The sequence below is a fragment of the Chrysemys picta genome, chromosome 4 (genome assembly GCF_011386835.1).
Source record: "Chrysemys picta bellii isolate R12L10 chromosome 4, ASM1138683v2, whole genome shotgun sequence".
NCBI lineage: Eukaryota > Metazoa > Chordata > Testudines > Emydidae > Chrysemys > Chrysemys picta.
In genome coordinates this window covers 20,008,063-20,031,430 of record NC_088794.1, presented here as the reverse complement: position 1 = coordinate 20,031,430, position 23,368 = coordinate 20,008,063, and the positions used below count along the sequence as shown (strand labels likewise).

Here is a 23,368-nt window from a genome sequence, read left to right as displayed (position 1 = left end):
GCTTAAGCCGCTGACGTGAGTCTGTCAGTCCACTAGGAATAAGGATGCCTGTGCAGCCCTTCCAGCTGAGAAAGCATGGATCATTGTAGAAGATAGAGTTTTATAATAGCCCGTACTTAGTGGCAAATGCCGTGTGTCTTCTCCCCATCTCGTGCACTTTTGAAACCAAAGGTACCTTTGCTGAGAGAGATCAGATGACTTCAGACAGTTTCACACTTATACAATGTTAAGCGGGGTTTTTGTTTTTTAACTGAAGAAGATGGTTCTGTTGGACATAATGGACTAAATGCAGTAGGATTCATACAATTGTTTTAGCTTTCAAGCTACTTTGCTACAAAGACATCTTGCTAACAAAGATGTTTAAATAAATAAATAAATAATTAAATTAATGGAGATATCCCATCTCCTAGACCTGGAAGGGACCTTGAAAGGTCATCGAGTCCAGCCCCCTGCCTTCACTAGCAGGACCAATTTTGCCCCAGATCCCTAAGTGGCCCCCTCAAGGATTGAACTCACAACCCTGGGTTTAGCAGGCCAATGCTCAAACCACTGAGTTTCTACTAAAAGGGATAGTTTAGACACAATGTTTGCCACATTCCCTAAAGCTGCCATGATATTTAACAGTTCAACTATTTTGCATTTCTAAGAAAGAAACCCAAACTAGGTCCATTCCTATGTAACACACTCAGTCAAATGAAGCAAAGAAACAGGAGGGAGACTTTAGCTGTGGCAAAGAAGTTAGATGCACCATGTGAATCAGAATGGGTCACAGACTGCTGATAAAGGACTGCCAAAGCTGCCTCCTACGCATAGGGGTACTCCTGCTAACATGGTCTAAGCCACAAAGGAAATCACCTGCCATGGTAGTTCACTTTTTCCTTTAGAGGGAGAAAAATCATAACCATCACTCTGTTACTGTCAATGTAAATGCATTATACCCAGAGGCTTAATTCTAATGGACTCAGCTGACATTGTTCCATAGCAAGGGGAGACCCATAACACTCACTTCCAGGGAAGAAAGCAGCCACCTCTGAACGGTTTATAACACACTAAGCCAAATTTCAAATAGTGCTGAGTTTAAGAGGACATGTGGTGTACACGTCTGGGATCATCATTTAAAGCGATGCTGTACACACAGGCCAAATCACCGGTGTAACAGCCTCCCCACCCACCCACCCACCCAGGAACATCACAGGGAATGTACCTAGGAACCACCAAAAGCACATGCCTCTGTCATTTGATTTAAAGGAGTGCCTCCATTGGCGGGTAGCAATAGGAAGTTTTTATCCTCTCTCTGGACCAGCCACTAGAGGGGGATGAGACACAATTAATCACCATATTACACCTGCACCCCTATGGAGTTGCAAGGGTGTTATTGAGAGCAGCTTGGCCTGTAATTCATACCCACTATGTTCTGTCCCTGTGAATCACTTTACTGAGCCACCTACATAGCATCTGTTTGGAAAAGGAAAGAGAAGTGCTTCGCTTTGTGGCTATTTCACATATTGCTCACTAAAGCCACCATAACATTCCTAGATCAGCAGAGACTAGAGATGGTTACCTCAAAAAGACCAGATGAGTCAGGTTCCTGACACCTCAGCATACAGAACCCTGACACCGTGTTCCTTGCTCCTTGAGTAACCACAAAAGAAAAAAAAATGTAGGAGGAAATGGACAAAATGTATCCCTGGTTTAACTCCACTGAAGTCAATGTTACCCCAGAAATTGATCTGAATCTAAAAAAGAAAGCCAAGCACAGAGCACACATCCTTTATGGAGAAGTCCTGTACGATTTACTAAGGGTGAAAATAAGGGTCTATTGAAATGGAGTTTGGATCTCTGGAAATTAAAAAGCTATAGGATGTAGTATAACATTTGTGTTGGTTGGTTATTTTTTTTGAAGCAGCCTCTAAAGCAGGGGTTCTCAACCTTTTTCTTTCTGAGGCCCCTCCCAACACACTATCAAAACTCCACGGCCCAGCTGTGCCACAACTGTTTTTCTGCATATAAAAGCCAGGGCTGGTGTAGCAAGCAGGGCAATTGCCTGGGGCCCCACACCACAGGGGAGACCCACAAAGCTAAGTTGCGCAGGCTTTGGCTTCAGCCCCGGGTGGTGGGACTCGGGGCCCCTGGCTGCAGTCCTGTGCAGCGGGGCTTTGGTTTTCTGCCCTGGGATCCAGCAAGTCTAACACTGGCCATGCTTGGAGGACCACCTGAAACCTGCCCGTGGCCCCCCAGGGGGGCCCAGACCCCTGGCTGAGAACCACTGCTCTAGAGTTTTGCAGCAGGAACAGGTAATTCTCTGTTAAATCTATAGGGAGGTTCACAAACCTACACAGAGCATAACATTTCCTATTATATTCCATAGGTCTTTTCCATAAAGGTTTATTAGGTGTTTCCCCAAAGCCATCTGACTGAAGGCTAATTAGAATTTTGGTGGCTAAGTTAATACATGTGCATGACTTCTACAAGACCTTACTGTAAAATCACCACAGGAGCCCTAGAGCTATTAACAATGCCTGCATCAAATATGTTTTTAGTTAGGTAGATGATAAGCCATTAAGACGACCTATGGAGCTGCACCGCAGGAGACATACTGCAGGAAACAGTCATGCTCTGTCTCCCCCGAGATGGACTGGATGAGCTAATAGGTCTTGTTCATCTATAATACCTGGCTGTCCAAAGAGGTCTGTGCAGTGCAAACAATCCAGATTCTCTCTCTTTTGCCCTCGTGGGGGATTCATCCAAGTCACCGGGCTGGTCTGTGCACCATGGCCTCAAGTAGGCAGAGCCCATCAGCTACGGAGCACTGTCACGTGCCCGGGGCACACTGCTCCCATTCTGAAGGTCAACCAAGCACCTCACCACGTGGAGTGTCTGACCAACTGAGCCATCCCGCCTACGATGCCAAAAGGGCATAGAAAGAACATACATGTAAACTGGCATTGCACCGTCCACTCGTCTAAGCATGCCCTCTGCTGGTGAAGGCAGCATTTCCCCTAAACAATCTGGTTCTACATCCAGACACAGGCAGCGCTTTCAACTGCCCTGTCCTGCTTGAAACTGGCAGCTCCTTTGTTAAAATGTGTAATTGGTGGAAGACATGAGGAACTAGAGAAGGGCCTGAACCAAAATCTCAGATCTGAGCACTCTCAGAAGCCTGGGAAAAGTCCAGATCTAGATCCAACCTTAGCAAGTCTGGACCCACTTCTGTAACATGGCAAACTAAACCCATATATATACTTGGGGAAGCTTAGCTATACACTCCATTGCTAAGGCCCCGTTGCACCCAAAGCCAGGGGAAAAGCTCTGTAGCTGTTTGAAATGTGGCCTTATGAGAGCAAGCTGCTGTTCCTTCTCCAGCAGATCCAGTGTGCATAAACGATGGGAGAGAAACAGGAGCTACATATGCATGATATTGAGGCTGCTCCTAATTTTCCTTAGAGACAGTAAATATAGGAGTTGGATCGATTGTGTTATGGAATGACAGCTCATAGTCTTGAAATCCTGCTTTCAGAAATGCTATTGAAGTCTAAATTGCCTGGAAACTACCTAGGTCATCCCACTCCCCACACCCACACATTTCCCCCTTCCCGCATTTCCACCCTGCAAAAAATGACCCAGAGGTCAACTGTTCTACTAAGTTTCTGACCACAGAGATTGATCGGCCTATTATGAATTGCGTATAAGTGACTAAACAAGATGCAACCCATTATTTGTCAGAGACATCCTGCTGTAGATATTTGGGGGGGGGGACAGCTAAGAAGGTGGGGGAAGCATTATTGACCTTCATTAGGATTTTGTCTCTTGTTACATGCTTTACCTGACCAGCAGCACTCAGTCGATCCATCGTGGCCTTTTCCCATCCACGCTAGCAGCTGTCCTGACCCGGGAAGAATTCTGAGGCACTGAATTCATTTCCTGGAACGTAGCCAGATGCAAAGGGCGTGTCCTAGCACAGCAGTGATTGCCACCTGTAACAATGTGCATTGTACCAGGTTAATTCTGTACTAGCAGTGAAAGATTTCAGTGAAGCAATAAAAAAATAAAACCTTGTACAAATGAAAAACGTCGTGTTTCGTGCACTACAACAACCCATTTTATTAAAGGAAATAATAATGCTTTTCCAATTCTTAAACACTCCACTATATCAGTGGCTTTCCCTTTGCCCAGCAACGCCCATCTCTCCATGTGTTCTTTTCAAGTGGGCATTGTTCTCGGATTGTGATGTCAATTGCAGTCCGAACCCATGTCGAATCTGCAAAACAGATTTCTTCCTTTGCACAACGGAGTTTTAAGCATTCATTTCCACAGCTCGTGTTGGAAAGAAAACATTGGACTATGGTTTTCAGTTTTGTTTTTCATTTATAAATATTTAACCCCCATCTCTGTCTAAAACCTCCTGGTCGTTCTAATACATTCTAAGTATTTATTTGCCTTTTTTAAAAAGAAAACACAATTATTTTGTGTTAATCTGCTCCCCCCCCCCCCCCCCGTGATAAATGCATATCTGAGGCTGTAAAGAAAGGCTTACAGCAAGACGATTTATGGACTATAGAGAAATGTTTAATATATGGACTTATAAACTGACTGCATGAGCAATGAAAAAGGCCAAAATATTCAGTTATCTTTTTTTGGTGGGGGGGGGAGGGTAAGAATCACTGTAAAAAACTGATTTTTTTGTATAGAGAACACTAAACATATAATAAAAACATTGTTCAAAACTGAATCTAAGCCTGAGATTTGTTTCCATCCTACTCCAAAGGGGAAACAGGGCCCCCATTATGGCTCAGATGTTGCTCAGTAAGGGTCAGACTGTTACCTGGGGTGGGGGAGTGTGTGTAAGAGAGCATCAAGTGCCCCTTATTCCCTTGCACTCTCTACCTTTATTGCTGGTAATAAGAATAATACCACCTAGCTCTTCTATAGTGGTTTTCATCAGTAGAACTCAAACTGTTTTACGAAGCAGGTTGGTGTCATTAGCCCCAGTCTACAGAAGGGGAAACTGAGGCACAGAGCGGAGAAGTGATTTGCCCAAGACTACGCAGCTGGTCGGTAACAGGTCTGGGAATAGAATCCAGATCCTCCTGCGGCTCAATCCTGTGCTCGGTCTAGTAAGCCACACTGCCTACCGGAGTGGATGCAGGCTCCACAGGGCCACTTCTCTCCTTCCCAAGCGAAGAGAGCAAGCATGGGGAAAACTCCATCCCCCACAACGTTCCATCTGGGCTGGCATGGCAGGGAAAGCAATCTATCCTAAGCAGAGAGATAGCACAGGGTACTTCCCCCCACGCAGCAAGGAGAAACCAGGGACCAAATAACACTTCTGAATTGCACAGCAGGTCTACATTTCAAACGGGGTGATACACCCACACTGGCTCGGATCAATCTAGCGTACTAAAACCAGAGTGTAGCCACAGCGGTGCGAGCAGCAGGAGGGGCTACCCACCCTGAGTATATGCCTAGCATCTTGGAAAGGAATGCACTGGAAGCAGCTAGCCGCTCTGCCACTCGCATCGAGCTATTGCGCTAAAAGTACCGTAGCCACGGCAGTGCGAGGAGCGCGGGGATGTCTCCTTCAGCTGGGCACCCCCGGATTGACTTGCAGACATACCCACAATCTGCTCTTTGGTCAGTGCAACATGACAAAGCTGTAACTGCACCTTAAAGATGGAACTGCGCCACCCCTCGTCCTATTGACTAGTGCCTCATCTCACGGGCAGTCCCAGGGATTCCAGTGGGACTTGCAGTACCCTTAGGTTCAACTCAGCAGGAGCGAAGGGGGCCTAACTGGACCCTACATTACTAGAGCAGGCGAACTGTTCTGTTTGACGAGGCAGGTCACTGTATTAGGATAGCCACGCGTCTTCGGTGGATCTGGGGGCACCACACCAGAGGCTGTTGAGATTCCATCAGCCAAGAACATCTGTTGCTGTAACCTGCTGTGCCAGGCACTGAAGCCATGACCAAAACAATGTGATGCGCTGCTGGCTGAAGACCCCTCCTAGTCCCTGTAATGCCTAGGTCACTGCTGTGCCTGAGAATGAAACGCATAACAGGAGGCACACGGGAAGCTCCATGTCACGTTGTGTGGCTTATGTTATGTGGACGATCTGAAGGACCATCGGCACCGTCCTTGTGCTGAAGAGCAGCACTGCTACAGACAGGCAAACCTCACGCTCACCCCGAATGCTCACATCCAGGGGTGCTGCAGTACAGGTTTAGCAACAATGCTCTCTGCCCTTCTGCCACGTCAGGGAAGCGTTTGCAGGATGCTTTCCCTTCACTGACAGAAGAAAGTTACAGCACAGGGAAGTCGCTGATGATCCACAACTGAACAGATTACCCCTGGACATATTAGCTACTGGGAGAGCAGGACCCGGGGAATGGTAAATCTGTATAGGCACCAGGGAGAGCTTGGATTAAATTCCACCTCCCATCTGACCTTCCGGAAAATTACATTAAGAGATGTTGAGAAGCCAACAGATTAGAAGGATTCCAGTCCTTTTGAGAACGGGCATTCGCCACAGTACTGCTCTCTTCAAATTCTTTCACGTGCAGCTGTTGCAGCCCTCGGGCAAGTTCCTTTTGCTTGAATGGGCTATTAGTCGCCCACTGACTGAAGTTTTGGAGGAAAGGACAATTCACTCCAGGTTATTGGGAAGATGGTAGAATGGGGCTCTTTATCCAGATCGCAGGGCCCAATCACTTTCAGAGAGTCAGAGCTTTCCCCTGGCACTCATGAGAGGAGCGTCCATAGGCTAAAGTCCAGGAGTGCCGTCCCTTGATGATTTGAGGTTGGGAGCAGGGATGAGGGGAGGTCTAGGAAGCCCTGTAAGAACTCTGTTGCACCAGCTTGGTCTATATTGGGGGATTTGCCCCAGTTCCCACCACCAGGGTAGCTGCAAATCTGTAACGTGGACAGGCAAAGACTGCATTTTGCTCTGGTTCCACGCAGCCCGATTTCAAGGTGTGAGCATCCCTGGTGCAAATAGCAACTTTGCGGTAAAGGTCTGAGGATTTACACAGGTATAGCTGCTCCAACGGCTGGAATCCCTAGTACACCCAAGGCCTCGGGCACGTTTGCAAACTGCACCTCGCCCGGAGGCTTGACGAGTGCATCTGTCCCTGAATGGCAAAAGCTTTTCCTGTGCTGTCTTTTTTAATAGATTTGTTGGTATTTTTGGTTTAAATGGAAGGAAAAACCTCAGCCCGTTCTCGGGGGACAGGCATCCGCACCTCAGCAACCACCACAGCTAAGCCCCTCTGCTGGGCTCAGCAGAGGCCAAGGAATGAATGGGCCATGGAAATTTAACTCTCCTTTCACCCCTGGGGTGGCGGGTCTCTCCAGGACAGCAGTGAGGCACGTGGCCAGGGTGGTGCAGTGCTTTGCTCTGCAGCTCCCAAAACTGGAATAGTTCTGTGGATTAAAAAAAAAAAAAAAAAAAGCCGCTCTTATGTGCAGGGCCCAGCACAATGAGACCCCACTCTCAGCTGGGGTCTTTAAGCGCTACCACAATATAAATAATAATACAATAACTTCAGTCCCCAAGGTTACCAAGCCTGTCTCAGTCTCACGCTCAGTCATAGCAACAGGAAAGGAAACGTCCATTGCTCCTACAGTCACCTCTGTCCCTCATTAAGGGCCCAGTCCCCCAGTCCTCAGTAAAGACACCCACTGAAGTCACCTATTGTAGGACTGAGCTCTGACTGGTTTGTCTGACAAGGGCGGAGGAGGGAGGGCTGACTATCCTGCATGTGTGGTTACTATCCATCAAGACATGGAAGGGGCTGTCAATCACATGGCCAAAGGCAGAGTCTTTTCTTTGAGCAGAAATCACTGCACAATATTTATTTGCACAGTGTGGACAATAAAAGGTCTTATTTATGGTGTTCAAGCCCCACCAGCATGATAAGAATATGTATACCTTGTATGTTATGCTAGCAGCATGAGCATCAGAATTCCCGGCTTTCATAACCGGCTCATGAAATATTATGGTTGGTAAAACTTGGCAGAGAAGACAGATCCAGAAAAAAAACCCATACATACATAAAACAAAATGGCACGACAACGTTTCCTCATTGTATGTATCCTGGAGAAAGAGCTCCCTGTACTCGTGCAAATGTGGGCAGTGCCTGATTTTCAGAAAGATTTGTGCCATAAACCAGAGGGAAGGATCAAGCCCTAGAACAATAAACCACTGATGGATACATAGGAAGCTGTCTGGCCCTTGCCCAACTTATAGCGGTTTTTGTTTTCAAAGTTTTAACAATTTCCAAATGCTCCAGTCCTGCATTATATGGAACGAGAGCCTACAAAATTCAGGGCCAGGTCCTCCGCTGGTGTACATGGGTGTGGTTTTGCTGCCTCCAGTGACTTTCTCCAGGATAGGCAGTGACTTTTATGGAGCTGCACCCAGCAGAGGACTGGGGCCTGAATTCCTCAGGTAGCCAATCCATATAATGCGAGATTATAGCGTTTTGAAGACAAAACTATACGAAGCATGGTGACCACACAAAACAGAGCAGGAGGCTTTGATCAAAACTTTCCCGTCATCATTAACTGTCCTCATCGCTCTCTCCTGTCCTAAACGGGTAGGGATACTAGAAGCTTAACAGGAATAGTCACCATATTAAAACAGACCAATCTAGGTGTCTGCCATCTTTTCTCTGGTGAGAAGTCTCAGGTCAATGCCAAATGCAATGTGGCTACCGATATTTATGCAATAACTTGCCGCAAGGGGAAATTACTTCCTGATCCAAGCGGGTGAATATTTAGGCCCTGAAGTAAGAAGATTAAGAGCCTCTCTCATTTTATCCCAATTGGGTATGTATTTCATAGCGGGGCATTCCTCACATTTGTGTGCTTGTCTTTAGTTCCTTAACATTATTTTAATATCACTTTTGTAATATTTGAATACCTACAATATTCCCCCCTTATGGGCAAACATTCATGGATCCTGGGGTTTTTTGCACTCACTTACAGTAGTGCATTCGTGTTTAGGGGGTGTGGGTTCTCGTGCTAAATGTTCTGTCAGCGTTTCGTACCATATCCATCCAAACAAGAAAGCAAGTTCCTCAGGGAACGTCTCACCCTGCATTTATAAAGTGACACACACTCTTTTGGCCCCTTATAAACAATGAGTAATAGTTTGGGCATTACTGTGTAAAAGACAGTGAATCCTTTTAGCAGCTCTGTGGTTTGCTCAACTATTCACTGAAATGGATTTGATCAGGCCGTTTAGAAGGCTCAATCCATCCTTTGTTATCCACTAAACTGGCCCCCGTTTTTTTCCCCAGGCAAAGCCGCGCACACGCTGGCCAAGACTGTCAAGTGACTACACTGACTCAGGCACCTCTATTTTTGGAAGCACTGTAAAGGGCCTTATTTACAGTGGACAGGAGCGCAGTGCTTTCTGAAAAGTGGAGCTCTTTAAGGTGTCTCAGTTTGAGTGCTGTCACAGGACGGAATGGCCCTTTGAGGGATGCAGGCCCAGCCCCTCCTGTGCCCAGTTAGCCCCATCTGGGAGATGGCTAAGGCCAGGTGATAGCCCTGCAAATCACCAGGTCCTCAGTTAAAAAGCAGGCAAACAGCTCAGTCAGGAAGGGACCAGCCGGGATATGCCAGGTCAGGGGAAAGGATCTGGGAGGGGGCTAAAGAGGCACAGGTGGGCTGATCCCTTAAAGGGCCAGCCCACCCTGTGACCGGCACTCACAATCACTTGCCAGCGCTGATAATCTTGGCAGTTGTCTTGATTAGGCCCTGATCCTGTGAGTGGTAGAGTGCCCTCAACTCCTGTTGAGGTCAACAGGAACTAAGAGCACACAGCACCCCACATTCAGCATCTTGCAGGCCTGAGCCCATCATACAATACATACCCACCAAGCCATGTGCCCCCTGGTATCTACCTATCCATGCTCCTGCATGGTCCATGGCACCGCGGCGTTGGAGTGTCTGCCAGAGCCACCAGGCCCAGGCAGGGGAGCTCTACTGATGCGTAGTTCTACAGAACAAGCGCCTGAACCTGGCATCTCCCCTAGTGGGAGCCTTGGTTCATCTCTGAGATTAAGCCATTACAGTCCGGGGGATCTTTGGCATTCAGGTGGGTTGCACAATGAACGAGTCAGCCTAGGCCAGCGTTTCTCAAGGACCAGTCCCGGAGATCTCCCTGACACCGTTTAGGAAGGCCCTTCAGAGCACTAGGAGAATAAGTTGTCTTCAAGACAGAGAGCATTGGAGGCATCCTGGGTAAAGGGAATGAATTGCCATCTAGGCAAGGAGGAAGCGAGTGCTCCAAATACCAATGCCTGCCCACTCAAGCCAATCACATCTCATTGCACTTCAGCCTTTCCAGTGCAAGATTCCTCTTTGCAACAAGGAGCCCTTGGATTGGTGACTTGCGCCCTTAATACAGCACCTCCACACGCTGGATTGGCACCATGTCAGCTCCTTGGCAGGCAAGCACCATACGAAATGTTTAGCAGGTGGAAAGGCCCATTTCCCAGAGACGGAATTAAACGAATCCCAGAGAGGCTGTCTGGTGCCCTCTTGAACAGGGAAGGTATTGGGAGAGACGGCTAGTTTCACACTTATTTTCTATCTTGCGCAGTTTTAAATGTTTGTGCCGCACGCACATTCCAGCCTATAACAAGGGTTTCGTTTTTCCCTTATGGTTCAGAGAAGCCTGGCAATAATGGTGAACAGCATTTTCAAATAATTTGCACAGCTGTGTTACATTTCATCCAACACTCCCAAAGCGCCTCACTAACTACCTTTGTCACAAAAGCCTCTCAATGCCTCTGGGAAACGGGAGCATTATTATCCTCCTTTTACAGGGGACACACTGAGGTGCAGGACAGGATGGAACTTGCTCCCCGACATGCAGCAGCCCTGTGGCAGAGCTGGGAGATACCCCAGAGTCCAGACTGCCGCATGCTCTTCTCTAACAATGCAGGACTCTCATCTGAGCACCAGCCTGGTGTGTTTCTTATACTCAGGAGCGTAGGGGCAAACAGCAACTCCTTCAGTGGCACCACAGAGTCAGTGCTTGTAATCCATCCATTGAAGCTCAGGTAAAGGGCACACACGTTAAACAATCAGGCCAAACGTGCCCCCGTGGAGCCGCAGCGGGAGAAGGACAGAACCCTCCACTCCAGTCCCCACAGGTAACTCTGGTGGGGCAGGGAGAGCGTGGCAGCCCAAGGGCTGGGTGCAGGGCAGGGGGTTGCTGGGGAAAGCACCGGGAGCAAGTTTCCTGGCCTCTGCTCAGCCGGAGTTAGGGGCATTGCCCGGGCCCTGGGCCCCCCCTACTGAGTTGTCCGCAAGCTCTGAGGAGACACGGGTGCTGTGAGTCCCCCCAGATTGGGGGGCCCAGAGGCACATGCTCCCCACTCTCGTGGCCCCAGCTTCCCAGGAGCTAGTGGGATTGGCTGCCCTGGCCCAGGGAGGTGGGGCTGGAAGTTCCTCCCACAGGTGACATGTGGGGCAGTCACGTGTCCCCCAGTGTACATTGTGCTCCCCTCCCAGTATCAGGAGTCACAAGGAGGAGGAAACGCGGGCATGTCAGCAAACATATGGAAGAGACAAGAGAGTCAGGGTTTAAACTGGCTCCCTCCTCCTCCCACACATCAGTCTCTGGGCCCAGGCCTGGCAGATGAGGGGGCGAGCAACGCCTCATCTCCCTCTTGGCCGACACAGTGTTTTTCATCCGTTCCTGCCTTGCCTCCCTGCTGCTCTGCAGTGCTCTTAGCAGCAGATCCCTGGTGCAAAGCCTTGAAGTGGGGAGGCGGGGGAGATTATGGGGAGGTGGAGAACTCCATGAACAGAAGAGCCTATTTGGCTAATGAAGTTGTAATTGCTCCAAATCTCGCTAATAGGATGAAAGTATTAGAGCCTCTCATTCCCTCTGTGGCTGCAGTGGGTTCTCTCCCCGCAAACACCTGAACTCTTCCCTTCGCTCTCCACAATCCAGTATCTAAAATACTTGCATTAGGTGCCCTGATAGCCCAGTGCTGTAGAAACTTAGCCGGACTGGAAGGATCGACTGACCAGCCCAGCTCCCCAGACCTTTTTGGATTTGAGGAGGCGGAAGGGAAAGGAATAGGGGGTCCTCAGCCCTGGACTGCCGAAGTAGAAATGGGATAAAAGCCCGGGAAACCCCAGAACACCACTTTGCACCATCTGTCAGGCAATGTTTAAAGTGGCCTGGAAGGGTGTCTATCAAAATCTGGGAGCAGCAGCTTTGGTAAGACCCTGTTTAAACTGCACCTCTCAGGTACTCAGCCCTGTTGTTTATTTAGTTGTTGGATTGCTTATTTTGCAGGGTCTGCTGCAACCCCTGGCAGAGCATAAGGGCAGGGTGCTTAGCGATGCTCCTCACCGCGGCTCAGAAAACACAACCTGGCCTGCACTCCTCCCACCATCTGTTCCAGTACGGCACATCCACACAAGAGAACTGGGGCACTGGCAACACCTCACAGCCAGCCGGCCAGGCCCACGTGAGGTGTTCCTGACAGGGTGGGCCAGACCGCTAATTGATCCTCTTCCCCAAGTGGGGTGAACCGGTCCTGGAGGTGCACCAAAGTGCTACAAATCAATGTCACATTTGAGGAGTCCTGGACTCTGAGGGTACATCTACACTGCCAAAAAAAAAAAAAAAAAAAAAAACACCACCAAAAAACCCACAGGAGCAAGTCTCAGAACCTGAGTCAAATGACTCTGGCTCGCACTGCAGGGCTAAAAGTGGCAGTGTAGGCATTCCCGCTCGGGCTGGAGCCCAGGCTCTGAGACCCAGATCGAGGGGGGGTCTCACAGTCCAAGTTCCGGCCATAGCCCAAACGTCTACACAGCTCTTTTTAGGCCTGTAGCGCAAGTCTGAATCACCTGACTCAAGCTGCAGCGGGGGGATTTCTGTTGTGCTGACGTACCCTCAGTGTAGATGGGTGGAAGAGACAACTGCAGACTGAACTCAGGGTTTCTCTCACTTCCTTTGCATCCAGTTCTGCTCAAGTCAATTTTGACCTTATTCCCTAGCCACCAGCATCGCTGCTCTCCTCAAGGGCGTTTTGCACTCCCAACAGTGAGGACATGGATAACTGGTGAGAGTCAGCTGTGGGTGGACTGAGTTTGCTCCCTGGAGGGAAAACCACTTGGAAGCTCAGATTTACCATATATCAGATCAGACAACTGGTCCCATTGAGACTGGTAGCAACCTATCGGCAGTGTTTCAGGAGAAGGCAGAAGCAACCAGATCCCTCATCTAAAGTGGAGATAATAATTCTTCCTTACTTTACATGGAAGGATAATGGAAGGTAAAGTCATTGATATCTAGATTCTACAGTGGTGGGGGCCACATGGGAGTGCCTATAAGTCACCCCCTTTTGAGGAGAACTCCCTGGACCCTCCAAAATATCAGATGATCCGAGGCAGCAGATCAGTAAAAAACACTCGGCCCACCTTCTCCTGCTACCGCCATCATTTATAAAGGAAACAAAATATTTATTAGCCAGAGGTGACTGATAATGGAACCATTCTCGTCTTTGCAATCAATACTGAGAGAGAGACGTGCACACATTAGCCACAGTCGCTCTTTATAGCAGGATAACCATACCCACTTCTCCTCTGACCTCTGCCTACCCTCCCGGGAGTCTGGATCAATGTCAGCAGACTGCCTTAAATTACCCCGTTTGGTGGAACGCAGGCCTTAGTCTGTTTCCCATCACTCTAACCAAGAGCCATCCTCTCCACATTCCCCCCCACCCCGTGAGAGAGCATCAGATGACCACCATCTGAACCTCCCCAGCTATTTGACAGTACTGCTAGATAGCCACCTGCACGCCAAACAAAACTTGCTAAGAAAACCAAGCCCTTTGCAGCATGTGGGGAAAACCCTTGGGCAGCACTCATATCAGTGACATTTGCGGGGAGGAAGCGGGTTGGTTTTTAGCTGTGATAACGGGAAAACAATTAGGCGTCTTCTGTATTCTGACTCCAAGACAAATTACAATCTGGGCAAATGCACTCTGCCTGAAATTCCTTCTGCAAAGCCTGCAGTGCCACTAATTTTACCTGCTGTGTGGAGTGAGCGAGAACGCCCGTCTTAAAGAGACATGCTCCCCTGCAAAGGAAGGTGCCCAGATACCACAGGGATGGACTCAATATAGGAAGCTAGACAGAGTCTGCCTACGCTCGGTAAGCCTCTTCTAGTCTTTGCTGCCCGTAAAAGTGGTTTCTTCTGCTTTCTCCATCTGTTCCATCCCCAGAACAAGCAACTCAGACAGCAGCATTAGCATCTCCAACACTGCCTGGCCATCGTGCTTCAGGCTTGACCTGGAGCAATCTCCGTCTCCATGGCCCATTCAAGGCTTTGTCCTCTCTGCTGAGAGGGGGATAATGAGTGATGTGGCCACTAGTCTGCCAGAACCTGAAATGAGACTCAAGAAACATATTTCACTTGGGCCACACTGAGCTGGCCTGGGGCGTCCGGTCCCATCCGCTGTCCTAGAGGAGAATATCCCATTGCCAACCCACTAAGACATCCCATTTGTTTTATAGAAGCTTTGCTTGTTCACCTGCCGTGGGCCGAACAAAAGCCCTTTCTACCTCCAGCACTCTCAGCTGTACCGATAACCCCGCTGCCTCACCCGTCACCAGGCTCTCCATCTCTCCCTCCAACTGATTTACAGCCCTGGCTTTTGCGGCAGTTGGCTCATGTTTCAAACATTCCGCCTGGGCTTCCTCCAGGCTGGTCCCTCCGTTAACAGTAATCAATGGCCTTCTGTTGTGGGACATGGTCCCGGCACGGGGAGGTCAACAGATTCCAATCTGTACTTTTCTGTTCTGACCAGCAAAACTGCCATAGACGATCAGAGAAATCACGTATGCAGCCACGCACGGCACACGTGGCTCACTTGCTGTGATGCCACCAAGCCCTTGCAGCAGGGGAGTGCAAGGCTGTTGCCCTCCAGCACCACGCTTGAGGTTGGATATGAGCGCATGCCAGGCTGATAGCTCAGCGGAACTGAGCGGTAGCATGCCTCAGGGCTCCCCTTGCACTCCAGGGTATACGGTATGTGCGGAGAATGGGTACAACAAAGGAGACCTACTTAGGATGAGATGCTCATCGGGTCAATATGGCAGGTGGCTCCGCACGCCTCTCTCCGAGGTCTCCCTCCTGCTACAAGGCAAAAGTAACTGGTGGCCAGATTCACAGAGTCTGAGGCCAGACGTGCTCATCTAGTCTGACCTCCTGCATAACCCAGGCCAGAGAACTGCCCCACAATAATTCCGAGAGCAGAGCTTCTAGAAAAACATCCCACCTTCATTTAAAAATTGCCCGTGATGGAGAATTCACCACGACCCTTGGTAAATTGTTCCAGTGGTTAATTACCCTCCCTGTTAAACATTTACATTTTGCTTCTAGTCTGAATTTGTCTAGCTTCAGCTTCCAGCAATTGGATCGTGTTACACCTCTCTCTGCTAGACTGAAGAGCCCATTATTAAATATTTACTCCTCATGTAGATACTAATATAATCAAGTCACCCCTTAACCTTCTCTTTGTTAAGCTAAATAGATTGAGCTCCTTGAGTCTAGCACTATAAGGCATGTTTCCTACTCCTCTCATCATTCCTGTGGGTCCTCTTTGACCCCTCTCTAGTTATCAACATTCTTCGTGAATTGTGGGCACCAGAACTGGACACAGGAGTCGAGCAGCGGTTGCACCAACGTGGCAGGCAGCTCCACACTAGTCCTGCTACTAGGGCAAGGCTCCCTACTGACCACATGGCAGCATCAGATCGCTTGCACACCCCACGTCCTGCTCAGCATTTCTCATTTTGAAGTTGTGTGTGCAACACGCCACACCCGGGCTGGGCCAGGTGAGACCAGATAAAAGCCCTATCACAGACATCACTAAGCAGAGCTGGCCTCCTTTCTATCCTGTGCTAAGCCTGCTTGCTCCCCTTGTAGTGGCAAAGGCCACAGGTTACTGCATGTCTCTGTGCACGGTATGATGCACCCATTCTGATCTAGTAGCATTTCACATGCACTTTGCACAGAATGACTGCTCAAGATGCACGGCCACGGAGAACCAGATCCTGTGTCTGTAAATCACAGTGTAAACTCACAGACTTATATAAATGATTACTATTGACACTGAAGCAATGATTCCCCAGTGGTTAAAAGCAAAGAGAGTGAGCAACCCTCCTCATACTGAGGCTATTAGTGCAAAGCACCAGGGACTGCTGTATGGAATCCACTCACTGCCAAAAGCATTGACACTGTACGTGTGCAGAGATTTGGGTGACCAGATGTCCCGATTTTATAGGGACAGTCCCGATTTTTGGGCCTTTTTCAAATATAGGCTCCTATTACCCCCCCCACCTCGTCCCGATTTTTCACATTTGCTGTCTGGTCACCCTAGCAGAGATTTACTTCAAATCCAGATTCATCACCCTCCCCTGCTCGCCATGGAATAAAACTTCACTTATGTGTGGGAGTGGCAACAGTGACAATGTTCATCTGTCTATGTTATTTCTGTGAAGCCCCTCATCATAGTATACAAGCAGGGCCGGCTTTAGGCCCTGCGGGGCCCGATTCCGCGGTCCGGGTCTTTGACGGCACTTCGGCAGCGGGGGGTCCGCTCCGCGTCTTCCGCGGCACTGAAGGACCCCCCGCCACCGAAATGCCGAAGACCCCGGAGTGGCCCATCCGTGCTGCCAAAATGCCACCGAAGACCTCGGAGCGCCCCCCTTCCCCCTCCACCACTGAAATGCCACCGAAGATCCCGGAGCAGATCCCCCCACCACCGCCACTGGGTGAGCCTAAGGCGCGGGGCCCTCTTACCCGCAGGGCATGATTTTGGGGAATTGGCCTAAAGCCGGCCCTATATATAAGTGCCAGCGACAGACAATACCTGTCAGCCTGAAGGGTCCAAAAAGCTCACCCAGAAACTGATAGACCAATTACAGTAGAACCTCAGAGTTACAAACACCTCGGGAATGGAGGTCGTTCCTAACTCTGAACAAAACCTTCTGGTTGTTCATTCAAAACTTTACAACTGAACATTGACTTAATACTGCTTTGAAACTGTACTATGCAGAAGAAAAATGCTTTTAATCATCTTAATTTAAAAAGAAACAAGCACAGAAACAGTTTCCTTAACTTATCAATCTTTTTTTAAACTTTCTCTTTTTTTATAGTTTACGTTTAAGACAGTACTGGACTGTATTTGCCTTTTTGGGGGGATGGTCTCTGCTGCAGCCTGATTGTGTACTTCCAGTTCCAAATGAGGTGTGCGGTTGACCAGGCAGTTCGTAACTTTGAGGTTCTACTATATACCCACCCACCAAGGAAATGCATCTATATCTTGGGTGAAACGAAGCAGATGCTTAAGTGCACACAGCAACCCGGCACAACAGTTTAGAGCAAGAAGTGAAAAGGAATCTCGTATCCATTTTGAATCTGGAGGGAGAATTTAAGGAGACAGAATGCAGATACTTGTGTTGAACTTTGGTAGAGACACTGGGTTAACACCACAAAATACTGCAAAAAATGCCAGGGGATTTTCAATACTACCCTTAGTGCTCAGATACTACAAAGATGGGCAATACAGTACAGCCAAACCAATCAACCCTGGGTTTACATCTCATCTGAAAGTTAACCTGTGGAATTCACTCTTGCAGGAATTCAGCCAGTCAAACTCTGGCAATTGGCAGGACAGAGGAATGGATAGATACATGAGAGGAATACAGAACAAATGCACTCTTGTTTTGTAACATCTTGTTTTTCCTCTTTGCGAGAGGACCCACTAAGTTGCAAAACAACTTTCCTCCTTCCCACTCCCACGTGGCTGGAGGACGCCGGACTTCTGGAGCCCCGCCAATCAATACAGAGACACTAATGCATTAATTACTCTTCTGTAATGGCAGGCCATTAATGAATGGACAGACCCAAACCTGGTCGCTACATTATTAATGATCCTACACTGGAGTCAGGGAGGGACAGATGGAATGGATAGTAAGTGAGGGGGGGGGGTCTCTGCAACCTTCCCCCGTCTCCCCCGCCCAATCCAGAAACATGCACAGTCTGAGTTGAGAGCTGTTTGATTAGCCACCCTAAGTTGTGTTGTCATTGGATGGGAGTTCAGGGCATATTCATCATTGCCCAGCATGCCCCGAGGGCTGTGCGGAGAGTTCCCATCTGGGAACAGTGTCCAGTTTCACCATGTGCTTTGCAGCATGGTGGAATATATTAATTAGCACAGGGGAACGGAGGCGGCGGCCAGGCCAAAGTTGTGATGCCGCTCTGGGTGGTAGCGACAGCCAGTGGTTATCATCTACAGCTGCTTGGGGAGGAGGAGGTGTGTGAAATGAGTCTGGGATCTCAATCTAACCCCCGCAGGGACAAATGCCTACATCACAAAACCAACCAGCACCCATTTGGGCAGTCTCAGCAGAGAGGCCAAGGATGGATGGACCGTGGAGAGTGAATTCCTGTCTCGCCCTGCAGAGGGATCTCTCCAGGGTGGAAGCGAGGTGGGCAGCCCTGCCCTGACGCCTGTGCTGCACCTGACGCCTCCCGTCTCCACGGCTTGTGGAGAAAAATCCTGAGCCAAATTCACAGCCTGGTGGAAGCCGACACAGCTCCGTTGAAGTCAGCGGCCTCCCACCTGCTTACACCAGTGCCCTCTCCCATGTTCTGGCCATCTAAACAAATGAACGGAAAGACCTGGATGTGGGGGCAGAGGGATACTCTGCTTTTATTCTCCATATTCATCTCATTTCTGATTTGGGGGACGATACATATTTTCAGTTGCTAGCAGAAAAAAAAACACACCTTAGTTCAACCAGTGACTGTGTGCAGGTCCCCGGGACGCAGCATGCTTTGAAATCCCCCTCGCTCTGGGGTTTCAGTGCCCTCAGGGCGCCGTGGAACAGATTTGCTAACTCACGGGCATCCCTGCCCCATTACACACAGAACGGTTTTACCGTGATAAACGTCTCACCTCCCCCTTGTATCTCTGACAGCTACAGAGGAGGAAGGATGGGCTCGTTGTTAAGGCACTGGGCTGGGAACAGGAGATGTGCATTCGATTCTCAGCTCAGCCACAGCCTCCCTGTAGGACCTTGGGCAAGTCCTTTAAATGGTCTGTGCCTCAGTTCCCCATCTGCAGCTTGGGATAGTGACCCTTCCCTCCCTATCTCCCAAGGCTGTTGGGAAGATAAATCCATTACAGTCTGTGAGGTGCTCAGACACCCCTGCCAGGGGGGGCAGACATACGCCTAGACAGAAATAACATTTCCAAGGACGCCTGTCAGCTGAGATCACTACAGCACCTGCTTCTGGTGCAAAGCGGAGACCCCAGCTTCTGTAGGCAGCAGAAACAATCCTGAACCCCAGCCCTCCCGGAACATGAGAGGAAGTTTATGAACTGGGTCCGAGCTTTGACGTTAGCCCTCTCTCTGTAATGGGGCACAACTGGAACTTGCCCCTCTCTCCCCCCATACCTGTGGAAAATTTGGATCTGAATGTATTTAAGAGATGGGCCTGAGATCTACAGTCAATTCCCTTCCTCCCCAACTCCAAGTAAACTTGGCTGCAAGCAGAGTTTCTCCCTCACCAGCAGCATGTCACAAGGTGTTGAGCTGACAAATCAAGGCTTGCATCATTCTGTGCCCTGCTCAGTGGGGTGCCTCAAGATCTCAGTCTAAGAGGGTTTCACTGTGTCTATTACCCGGTAATACACTTTGTGAGGCATGACCCTCCCCTGGCAAATTCACCTTCACATCCCAGCCCGGGACACGGAGCCCTTCACTTCCCAGTTCACACCCTGGAATTCTAACCCTTCACTTGCTTCTCCCGCGCACCATGTGCCTCCCTCTGCCCTACTGATGGGGTGAGGAGCCGGAGACAATCAATACAGGGCAGGGGTTTTCTGATCCAGACTGAGGCAGAGCATGAATTATGTATGATGCTGCAAGTCGCCCTCCCTCTCTGACTGGTCCTTGGACCAAGGCAAATGAGGTAAAGACAGAGAGCGAGCGAGAGACCACTCTCCAGGGACCCAGAGTGTTGGCTGAGAGGGAGCGAGCGAGCAGGGGAGGGCGGGGAGGGAGGAGCACATCCTTATGCAGAGATGCTGCAGTGGCTTTGGGCACACACAGGCAAGCAGCAGCACAAAGCAAGAACTCGCCTGAAGGAGGAGGGCGGGCAGGAGAGAGGAAGGTTGTTGCAGCATCGAGGGCTCTAGGATCTCCCCTGCATACACGCCACGCACACGCGCACATACATCACCACACGTGTCATCCAGCCCAAGGTAAGTGGTCTCTCTCTGCTTCTCTGCGCCTTGATTCGAGGTGGGGGAAGAATTATCTGGATTTCAGGGAACCATTTCTAAGCCAAGCTAACTTTCAGTGACCCCAGGGTGATGCTCATCTTTTCCAGGGAATATGGCATGGGTAACACCTCCTAGGGCACCTGCAAGCCACCCACCAGCTCCATAAGGGGATGGTCTAAGGCTACAGCGTGGGGCCGGTTTTGTGCGTTTATCAGATGGTGATCATTTTGCAGGAAATGCAGGCACTGGCTGTGCTGGAAAAGGGATGGGGGTGGAGTGCGTGTGTGTGGGAGGGGGGGGGGGGAATCCAAAGAACATGTCCAGGAATGTGTCAGTTCTGGTGAAAGAATAGAGAGACCCTCATCCAGCAATTTAAAAACCAACAGGGATGTAAAACAGAGGCTGCTTGTGTGGAATAGTGCTGGGTTTTACTGCCCTGCTTTCACGGTGTGGTATTACGCTGGGGTGGCACTTTAAAGAGACCATTGCTATGATCACAGCTCCTGAATTTCTGATTCAGAGGGCAGGGAGCATAGAGAGCGGCTCACCAAGGCAATGCTCCTGCCCACTCTGTAGAACTCTGTAGGCTTGTACTAGGGTGACCAGATGTCCTGATTTTATAGGGACAGTCCCGATTTTTGGATCTTTTTCTTATATAGGCTCCTATTATCCCTCACCCCCTGTCCTGATTTTTCACACTTGCTATCTGGGCACCCTAGCTTGCACCCAAGGCAGCTTGTAAACATAAGCTGGGAGAGATCTGGAGCAGGGTGCAGGCAGAGGGGTGTGGTGAACCTGAGTTCTCCACTGCAGAAAGAGGGGATCAGAAAGACCATGGCCACCAGCGTCCCCCCTCCTGTCCCTGCGCCTAATTAGGACCCTCAGGCAGGAGGGCAAAAGTTCAGGCTCTTCTGTGTGCACAGAGGATACTTGTCCATGCTTCAGGCTGGTGAGGGCTTGTGTAACGTGTCTGGGTACTACAAAGTGCTACAGCTGCACAGGGTGCTGGTGGGGCCACAGTGATTTTCAGTGGGGCTTGCCTGAATTAAGTCACAGATAAAAGCCTCAATACTGGGCCTGCAACATCAAGCAGGAGCGAGGACAGAGGGATGGATGACACGCAGGAGATCACAGGCAGCAGGGGCTAAGCCCTCCTTTGCACCCAGGCATTCAAACGGCGTCAGTGCCAGGGTGAATGCAATAGTGGCCGAGGCGGTTTTCTGCAGCTTGTGTTTTAGAATGTGGGTCCTACCCCTTCCCCCATTATCCCATCCAATCCTGTTCCATTGACTTCCCTACAGCTTAAAAGGTTCTCCAGGACTTCAGAATCATGGATTTATTTAATCGGGGGGAGGGGGCGGATCATTTAAAATTAGTTTATTTTTCTTTAAAGAAAGGAACACTAGTTGATCCCTTGGACAGGAACTAAAACCCTTCCCAGCAGTGTCCTGGGCAATTCTCCTCCCTCGCCAGCCCTGCTCCAGTGCAACTTTGGGCAGGGAACCTCACTTTCTGATGCAACTAGCAAGCATCAGCTAGTGCTACCCAGAGGACAGCAATTTGGAAATGAATCTTTCCTAAATCCAATAAGAGCCACTAATCATTTAGTGACACTGCCTAAGAGCATTGGCGCCTGAGAGTGCGCACACATGCTAGCCCAACACCAGTGCCTCCTTTTGTTTCAACTGGATTCTTCTTCACTTCCTGTCCCAAACAGCAGTGTCCTGTTAATCAGCTTCTAAGAGCCGACCGAGCAGTGGCTGAGAGCGGGTCAGTGAATCAGTAAAGTGCTGGGTGAAAGGTGCACTCGCGGTAAGGGAATATTGAACTTCAGTGGAAGTCTCATTGTTGACTCCTCTCCAGTAAGCAAAGCAGGGCAAGAAAAGAGGCCATCTGGACTGTTTCCCTGCTACTCCAATTCAGAGAGGGGCTGGGTTTAAAAACTGGCAAACCTTGACTTGTCAGCTGAGGACTGTGATAGCCAAACTCTGAGTTGGCATCATATCCTCCTCTTCCAAAGAGCCTGCATCCCTTACACACACAACATGCTCATTCTAATCACTGGGCTACCAGCAGTGTTTCAGGTCACGCGTACTTTAAGAGGAGGCTTTTAAAAGACGTCTCAGGAATTCAGGCACACAAGTCCCATTGACTTTCATTGAGCTCCTTAATACCTAAAGCACTTGTAAAAATCTTTTTCCCCCAAGGTGCCCTGCATATTGCAAAGACAGTATTGAGGCTAACTTTTGAAAGTTACCCTCAAGTAAATGTATCATAGTATTCTACAGTAACAGTCCAGCACGCTACATCTTACAATAGCAATGAGGCTGCAGGGCTTGCACCGAGTACTCTAAAATACTCTAGGACTGGATGATCAGGAGAGTGGGTCTGCTCAGACACTGTCAGCCTGAAAAGCTCACGTCGACTTTACAGTGTGGTTTCACCTTGAGCTGAGCTGGAAAAAACATCCCCTTTTCCCCATGAACTGGTGAAAATCCAAAATTGCTTCCAGCCATGACTTTTATCCCTCACAGACCAAGGGTGGGTTTTCCCAGGCACAGACTCCTGCTCCGTCACAAAGGGCTGTCCTCACAGTGTAAACAACAACAGCTTCCCCCTGTGGCCGAAGCTCACTAGAAATTCGCTGTTAGGTCTAGAGAGTGATAAAGTTACATTTCAGAAGTCTGTTGGTAGAAGTGGGATCTTGCCCCAAAACGATGCAAACACTCAAAGAAATTCAGCTCTGGGGTTTGACCTTATGTGATCCTCCACTCCAGCCTCCAAAGTCGTGTTCACTTCTCGTTGAACACTGGCCTTTGTCTCTCCCAGGAGGAGCTCACAAGGTGAAATGGCCTCTCCCCCCTAGGGCCAGACAGGCACTCTAGGGAACACAGGGATGAGCACCTGCAGCTCCCAGTGGGGTCTATGGAAGCTAGAGTTGCACAGCATCAGGCCTTTCTAGAGGCAGGATCTCGTAGTAGCAGTGGGGTGAGCTGGAGAAAAACTCCTGCCCCTGGAGAACTGCAATTAT

At 49.4% G+C, this 23,368-nt stretch overlaps 1 protein-coding gene and 1 long non-coding RNA gene across 2 annotated transcripts in view; one reads left to right on the top strand and one right to left on the bottom strand.

Annotated features, from left to right (window-relative positions):
• Positions 1–3,815: 3,815 nt before the first annotated feature.
• The window catches only part of LOC135982910 (uncharacterized), a 29,705-nt gene continuing 10,152 nt past the window's right edge, over positions 3,816–23,368 (bottom strand). Inside the window, exon 2 of the long non-coding RNA XR_010600395.1 lies at positions 3,816–3,974. This is a non-coding gene — a long non-coding RNA (uncharacterized LOC135982910). The remainder of the gene's footprint in view (positions 3,975–23,368) is intronic.
• The window catches only part of CNTN2 (contactin 2), a 53,697-nt gene continuing 50,427 nt past the window's right edge, over positions 20,099–23,368 (top strand). The window contains exon 1 of the mRNA XM_005306413.4: positions 20,099–20,316. The gene's annotated coding sequence lies outside the window, so the exon portion shown is untranslated. The remainder of the gene's footprint in view (positions 20,317–23,368) is intronic.